Source organism: Hibiscus syriacus, unplaced genomic scaffold (assembly GCF_006381635.1).
Source record: "Hibiscus syriacus cultivar Baekdansim isolate YM2019G1 unplaced genomic scaffold, ASM638163v2 tig00010526_pilon, whole genome shotgun sequence".
NCBI classification, from domain to species: Eukaryota; Viridiplantae; Streptophyta; class Magnoliopsida; order Malvales; family Malvaceae; genus Hibiscus; species Hibiscus syriacus.
This window is the reverse complement of record NW_024062222.1, coordinates 1-8,887: the sequence shown is the minus strand read 5'-3', so window position 1 is coordinate 8,887 and position 8,887 is coordinate 1. Positions and strand designations below refer to the sequence as shown.

Here is an 8,887-nt window from a genome sequence, read left to right as displayed (position 1 = left end):
TAGTCGATATAAGAAATATAGTCTGCGTATGGAAATCATTCTTATCTTACATGGTTTCAATCTAGAATTGTTCAATCAACTTTATGGCAAATGCTTGATATTGAACTATCAATGGCGATTGCACCTCAAAGGCGTCTGTACTTGGCTACTTATTTAATGTTGCATTAACCTTCAGCCTCAACACTAGGTCAGGATTTTCGGAAATAGGAGGACTCAATGATTATTCGTTCGCCGGAATCAGAAGTAAAAATTTTGGTAGATAGAGATTCCGTAAAAACTTCTTTCGAGGAATGGACTAGGCCGGGTAATTTCTCAAGAACAATAGCTAAGGGACCTATACTACCACGTGGATCTGGAACCTACATGTCGATGCTCACGATTTCGATAGTTATATCAGTGATTTGGAGGAGATATGTCGCAAAATATTTAGTGCCCATTTCGGCCAACTCTCCATCATCTTTCTTTGGCTGAGCGGCATGTATTTCCACGGTGCTCGTTTTCACTTATTATTAGTTTCAATTTTGTTAACTTTAGAAGTGGTAATGAATGTAAAATGCGCGTTGAATTTCCTATTTATTTGCGGTCCACTTGATATTTGTTTATTACCAGCAGTTTATTTCTTCTTTTTCGGCGGGCCTTGTCAGCCGGTGCCATGCACGTTTTCAACTGGGTTGGGGACTAAATCATCATAGATTTTATAATATTAAAAGTTAGATTACATAATAAGACTTTAAAAAAGAAAACAATATTTTTAAAATTTATATAGGGAAGAGTATGGGACCCGAACCAGACGGATTTTGATTAGACCTAGTCGGATCGGTTTTTTTTAAAATTATATTCGGGCCGAGTCTGGTCAGATTTTTTAAAAGGTGATATTCATGTCGGGTTGGATTCGAATTTAGGGTGAAAATATCCGACCCGATCAGACTATTTTTTAAAAATAATATAATTTACCTTATATATTTAAGAATAATAATAATAATAATCATCTATATATTATTATTTTTCAATTAAATCATTGTTTTTATTAAATAAAAATAATATTTTTATTATTATTTTGGATCGGGTTGGATAGGGTTCGATTTTATCTCAAAAAAATCGGGTCGGGTGGAGGGAATATATTTTTCGGGTCGGATCGGTTCGAGTGAAAGATTTAAAATTTTCGGGTCGGGTTGGCCGAAACTTACCCATACCCGACCCATGTTCATCCCTAAATTTATATAATATAAGTTATCGTCAATATAAAAGTAAAATAATGAAAATAATATAGATATTACAGTAGTAGAGATTATAAAGTATTAAAAGTTTCCTAAGACTATTAAATAAGGGTAAACTACGATTGTAGTATATAAACAATCAGTTTTGATTTGTTTTAGTACCTAAACTTTTAATTTTTTCAAAACCATACTTAATATTTAGTTTTTATTTCATTTTAGTACCCGTCGTAAAAAACTTAACGCATTTAGTACTTAAACTATCATTTTTGGTCCATTTTATTAGCTAAACTTTCATTTCCCCCCCAAAAAAAATTAACGTTAAATTATGAACTGAGTACTAAAATGAAACAAAAACTAAATTTTAGGTGTGATTTTGAAAAAAATAAAAGTTTAGACACTAAAATAGATCAAAACTAATAATTTAAATACTAAATGAGTAAATTACCCTTTAAAGAACAAAGCACATGGTTTGTCATTGCGGAATTTTCACAAACAGGTTTTGGGTTTTGGATAATGGTCGAGAGATGAGAGCTATGAAATGGACCGTGCCTTTTCTGCCTCCGTCAGCAAGCGATAAACCCAAATACACCGTCCAAACCCTAACTTAATTCTTTATGCATATCTTTCTTGGTATTTCAAACTCAATATCGGTCAATGACTTCAACTTAATATAATACTTTCGAAATCATAAAATTTAGTTTGTTAAATTGATATTTAAAATTTCTTTTATCTAATCAAATATATAAATTGATCATTTGCATCGTAAAATTAAATAAAAATATTTAAATAAATAAATAATTCAAGATTATGCTATATAAGTTTGGGGGTGATTCGCTCAATCAGTGGGAGGTGTTTCTGGCTCCACTCTGAGAGTTCAATGCTTTGGTAGTTACCCTAGATCTGGTTGCGTTGTCTTGGTTAACAAGTTACTTCGTGGCGAGGAGGATATCTACTTTAACGTTACATCTCCAGTAGGCTAAAGACCGCTTTAAAATATTTATGGATTTTCATGTTATTTTAATTCAATGATCTTGTCATACCGTTGTTGCAGGTAATTTGACTACGTCTACAGAGGTTACGAACGATGTAACATTTATTCAATCTAATTACATGTTGCCTATGTCCCCCACTCCACCCCAAGCTTCATATTTATAAGAAAAAACCCAAGTTCCCTCACCTTTTCAAGTACCGAGTCACTTGTTTATTAGTTTGATCCATCATTTTTACTTCACTTCCATATAAGACTTACATCAGAAAAGGAAAAATACGCTTTTGATCCCAATAATTTATTATTCATATTAAAATAACCCATATTTTTTTATCTGTTTATTATAAAAGTTAAAAATGAGCTATAATTTTAACCCACTTTCATAAAGATTAAGGGTGCGTTTGGTTCACGGAATGTAAGATTACCAGTGGGAATGTAAGATTACCAGGGAATAAGATTACTGGGAATGTTGTATTTTGTGTTTGGTTGGCTTAGCAGGAATATAAGATTACCGTGTTTGGTTAAAGGAATAAAAGATTATTGGAATATATATTTGATCAAATTGTCTTTATTATATATTTGTTTTTTTAACAAGTTGGAAAATATTTATATATTTTCTTTAAAAATTTAAATTCATAAAATTTATATAATTTTTTTACAAAATTGAAAATATAAAAAGGTTTAATGAAAGGGTAAAATTTTATTTTAACCCCTGAACTTTATATAAAATTTTAATTATAGATTTTTTTTATAAATCTAAAATAGTTTAAGGATAAATTTGTAATTTAACCTTCGTAGAATTTTTATTATTCAATGATAGAAGAAGAATATTTTTGAAAAAAAAATTAAGGATATTTTAGTCCAAAACGCCGGTAATCCAACAATACCTAAGTAAAGGGAGGTAAAGACATTCCCGGTAATATACCTCAAAAAATTCACTATTGATAATCTTACATTACCGAGAATGATATTTCCGAACTAACTAAACGGAAAATATAAATTTCAATCTCACGAGAATCTCACATTCAACCATCCAAACACACAAATGAGATTTGGTGAAAAGCAAAACACAGCTAAATACACAGAGCCGTATATCGAGGATCATGTCCAAACACGTGGTTAAATGTCCACGTGTCATTATCTAAAGCCATATCAAAATGATCTGAAGAAGCCTAACAAATTAAGCTCCCCCCTTACAGTGGCGCATTGCGCGCACAAAAAAGAAGAAGATGATATTGCCGTTTTATTCCTAATAGAATTAAAATTAACAATTTAATACCATAATTAATAATAATTAAACCAATGCTTGAATTTGAAACATTATTTTCCATAATCTCAACCCGTCTGCCTAAATAAGCTTTCACCACGACAAGAACAAGAACAGAAACTGATAGGGATAGCAACTGAAACTGACCGTCTCCTCACTTCGTCCGTTGTCGTTTTTGATCCGTTTGCAGCCTTTAGATTTTCTTATTGGTTCTGGGTTTAAAAAAAAAAATTATTTTAAAATCGTCTTGGACGGCGCATACGAGGAGAAGAAGAACCTTTTTTTATTTTTGGTTTTGCTTCTTAAAAACCTCCATTAATTACCAGAAACCTGATACAGTTATCGCTTCGCTTTGGTAAAAATAAAGAAGAAAAAATAACTGAAAGAGTTGACCTCAAGGCGAGAGCTTTGTTTTTCTTTATAAGGCGGCTGCTTAAAACACTTTATTTTTTATTCATCTTTGTTAAATTTGGTTTTATTTTTCCCTTTAATTCATCGACCCGTGAAGTCGGAAGACGATAATCGTTTTGTTTTTGATCCAAACCGTTTTCTTAGTAAGTATTTTTTTTTGGGTTTTGTTTTGTTTCTCTGTTTAATTTCTTTCGAAGTTAATTTCAGTACCCATTTTATTGAACTTTTGGTGTTTTACTTTCTCGAGTTTATGATGAACTACGTGCGAATTACCGTGTTCCGGAGCATCCTATTTTATTGCAAGCATATTGATTTCTTCCAAGTTCAGACTTTGTTATTCTCAAGCTTCTTGTAGGTTGTAACTGAAGTTTTTTTTAAATAAAATGTAAGTAACTGAATGGATTCTCATCTAAGATAGACATTTAATTAGTGTAACTTGTCTCTCCATATTGAACTTGTTTCTTTGATTAGAGTAGTAATCCTTTTACATGATCGATTATGATTTGTTGAAAGATGGGTTTTCATTTTCGTTTCCACTTGAGGGTGGAAATTATTAATCAAGTAAATTTCGTCAAATTCAATGGAAAGTTCAATGTTTTAGAAATAGTTTATGTTTATTTGTTGTTTGTTGTTTGTTCGTGTATGTTAACAGTTGAGTGGCATTAAGGATGTCTAAGAGTGAAGATTCTGGTAGCCCTGGATGGAGTGCATCCTTTTTCATGCCGACGAAAGAGGATGTTGCTAGAGCAGTTGCTGCCGCTGCAACTGCTGTTCATTCCCCGACCATCTGCTGTATATCATTGAAAGGTGAAAATACTGGTAGCCGATTCCAGAAGCTACATCATCATGTTTCAAGAGTGTTAAAAGGTTTCTCGCAGTCCTCTGAAGTGAGACTTGGAACTTACGATCCGGAAATTCTGACTAGCCAAAAGCGTCAGTGGGCAAGCTTTCAGCTGCAATATTTGGTACAATGCTTTATTCAAGTTGACATTTTTCTTGTTCATGTTACTCAGACCTGAGTATGGACTTTTCTCAGCAAGTATATACAAGGGATGTAATTTTTTCATGTAGATGTTATTTTAGTACAGCATTTACAACCCTTAATAAGCCAAGTATTTTCTTGTCTAGTTGCCCCTCGATATATATTTATTGCAAGGCCTAATATGATGTCTGATAACCATCTTTGTTTTACTTGTATATGTCCATACTTCTGTTTAACTAGTTACCAAGAATCTCAAATGTGTTTTCATAACATTCTATTTCTAAGTGTGCAGGATCATAGATCTTATAAGGAACCTTCAACGTTGTTCGAGAGCATGGTTGTTGTTGGACTTCCTCCTAGTTGTGAGTTCAGGCTCTTCAAAGGCAATATGTCATTAGACAGTTTGAAGGTTCTGGGAAGTTGCGAAGTGCTCTAAGTTGTCAAAATAGTTCTCGTGTCGAACCTTGCCTCGAACCCCAGGTGGGTGTTCTTCATAAACAAGCATTTTCTTTAGGGCCTCTCATGTGGAGAAAGGGAGGGGGTGATTGGGGTGGGGCATGTATTTGGATGTTGATTCTGTTCTCTATTTTCAGGTCTTATTTGTTTATCCACCAGAAAAGCAGCTGCCACTTAAATACAAAGATCTTCTTTCATTTTGCTTCCCTGGAGGCATAGAGGTTGACTAATGGTTCTTCTTCTTCTTCTATTTATTGCACTAGTGCACTAGTAGTGTGAAATGTTCATGCTAAACATGCTGTCCTATGAATACTCAGTTGAGCGAGTTTGTCACTTTAGCTTTTGTTTTTCTCCTGTATTAATATACATGTGCATTATAGATGCATATTTAAGCTGGTTTTTCTAAATTCAGTTTGTGCTATTTTAGGTTCATGCTGTTAGGAGAACTCCTTCAATGAGTGAACTGAATGAAATTCTTCTTTCCCAGGTATTTTTGCTAAAATCTGATGTTAATGCCCTTCCACATGAATTTTGATGATAGATTATGTAAAGCTGTTCACCTAGGTACCTCTCAATCATCCTTCTTGTGGGAATTTACCATTAAAAAATCATCTTAACGAGTCTAGATTTATTTAATTGAATGCTTCAGACTTCATAGTTCAATTTTATCACTTGATTATGTCAAATGCTAATCTGTTATGTCACAATTCATTTCTTGCAGGAACACCTAAAACAAAGTGACCTGTCATTTGTATTCCGGTTACAGGTAACCTTTGAAACATTATGCTATTTGGTTTAAGGTTTGCTGCCTGCTGCTTATATGATCAAAGCTTAACATGCTGTATGTTGATGATCATTCTAAAGTTCATACTCCTGTTCATGCTTCTATCCGAGCTATTAATATAGGCTAATGTGTTCTGGAGTTTTGTTGAACTGACTTGGTTCCGTTATTTTTATCCCAAAATACTTGTTATTGTTTCTAATCACTACTAACAGATTTAGCTTTATTATGGTTGTTATTGGGACATATAAGTATATGTATTTGAATCTTTTACTCATTTGTACACTATACTTGACTTACTAGATCACTTCCTATGGCTCTATTAGGTGTATATTTGTATTTTTAATGAAGATAGCGTTTTGTTGTTTCCTTCATATCTTCAATTGTTATAAGAAGTATAGTTTCTACATCAGTTCTGATTTCCTTTATCATGACATTGTAAACCATGGTAGCTATTTTATTTTCTGTGACTTTTTGTTCTTTCTCTCTCTAGGTTGCTGATAATTCCACTTTGTATGGATGCTGTGTGTTAGTTGAAGAATTAGTACAAAAGCCCTCTGGATTGCTTTCCTTGACTTCAGATAGACAACCTGCCTACCCGTCTCTGAGTCGTTATGTAATGACCACTCGCAGATGTTATTGCATTCTGTCAAGGCTTCCATGCTTTGAATTGCACTTTGGTGTTCTGAATAGGTGTGCTTTATTGTTATCAGATGAAACAAATGAAAATGAGGATCTTTTAACTTATTATTATTATTGTTGTTGTTGTTTCCAGTAAGAGTAAAATGTAGATTTATTTGGACTGATACATCAGTTAAGATTCATGCGTTATTGAAAAGTCCTACTTGATGAAGTTTCTGGGCTGACATCTTGAGATTTGATGCTAGCAACAAGGCTTTAGTTCATCTTACTGGTTTCATAACTTTTTTTCTCACTAAAATTTTCATGCAGCATTTTTGATGAAGAAAGGTTGGAACGATTAACAAAAAGTATTGGTGATATAAATTTGGAGTTGCCCGAGGATTATAGCAATGAAGCAAATATGGATGATGCCTTAACGGAGCAAGGAGAACTGGAGGATACGCAGAATGAAATGACTGGAACCTCCGAGATAAGTTCTGAAGATTCTAAACCTGGAGGTACTGATGATGGGAACATTTTTTACCATCAAATGCTTGAGAGGGACTTTGAATCAAACAAAGTTGTTAATCGTGATAGTGTTGTTACAGTTGATCTGGAAACTGAGACGTTTAAAACAAAAAAAAATCTAGTGGTGCATATCCTAAAGATTGTGATACTGATGTGATGATTTCACAACAAATAGGCAAACAGCAGAACGACATATGCCAAATGCTGTTCTTCCTTTTCTTCGTTTTATCATTATGAAAGCTCTGAGTCTTCTTGCAGGTAGAATGCTTTGCAATGCTCCTAGCTGTTTAGTTGGTCTATCATTTCAATGGACGTTTACACAGTGAAATAGTTTTACCTTGTTTTGCTGAAGTATGCTTTGGGGCTTTCACATTCAAGAGTCTTATCTTTCTGATAACATTTTAATAAATACATATTTATATTCTGTGCAGTTTTCAAGGTTCTCCTTGCGATGACAGGAATTTGAATGTTGATGATACAGAAACAGAAGAGGCGTCTATTTCTGGCCAGGAAGATTCCAGTGATCACCTTGATATACTTGAATGGGCTAAGGTTTGAATATGCCATGCTTAGTAATTTAAGCTTTAAACCTTACCCTTATGCCATGCCCCACCTTTTTTTCCCTACATCTTAGAGAGAGTAATTCCCACAATTTCCAGGCAAACAATCATGGATCATTGCAGATACTGTATGAATACTATCGGCTACAGTGTCCAGCAAGGGGTTCAAACTTAGGTTTCATCCTTTGGAGAACCTTCATCCACTGGAATATTATAGACCTGATGAACAAGTTCTGCATATTGCTGGCTCAACGGTTGATTGAGATCTTGCAGTACAAGTCTTGAATTTGCTGAGGTAACCGTGATTATTAGTTTCATGGGATGGGGTAATGTTGCATTCCACACTTCAGACTTGATGGTTAAATTCCATCCCACTACTATCTTATTTTATCAGGCACACACTGCTCTTTGGGCAGAAGAGGAAGCGACCGCTCTGTCAACATGGGCTGTTGCATGCATGTGTGGGTCTCTGCGCTTGAACATGTAAACATATGTCCCTGCTTATTTACAGAAGCAACATGTTTCCTTTTTCTTCTAAGTTGATTTTGATGTAATGCTTGGCCTTTGGATGTCATAATACATTTTGCTCATGGACTTTAGTGTGAAAATTTAAGGACATAAATTTTTATGCTTTTTGAGATGGCCTATATATCTAGTGGTGATGGTGATGTTGTACTATTGATTCTAAATTTTGTTTCTATCCTTAATCTAAGAAGTCTAGCCATGATTTAATCATAAATTTGTTGGTGACCTTTTTTTAAAACCTTGTGCTATTTTATTGTGACGAAATCATCAATCACCATTTATCTGTTTATTTATTTTCATGTGTGTGTGTTTTTGAGTTGTTCCCTCAGGATATGATGAGCATTAGTGATTTCAGTTTGCTTGGTCTTGTATAGATTGCCGAGAGGATAGCTTAATTGATTCTTCTTATCGTGCAGGTGTTAACAATCTTTGCTGCAGCATTGCTGGAGAAACAGATTGCGGTTGTTTGTTCGAATTTGGTAGGTATCAAGTATCATTGTAATGGTGGGTAATCTATTTCGAGTTGACTATGTTTTAACTATCAATTTTTG

General features: G+C 33.9%; 1 pseudogene; it reads left to right on the top strand.

Annotated features, from left to right (window-relative positions):
- Nucleotides 1-4,179: 4,179 nt before the first annotated feature.
- Nucleotides 4,180-8,298, top strand: LOC120203922 (annotated as a pseudogene).
- Nucleotides 8,299-8,887: the final 589 nt, after the last annotated feature.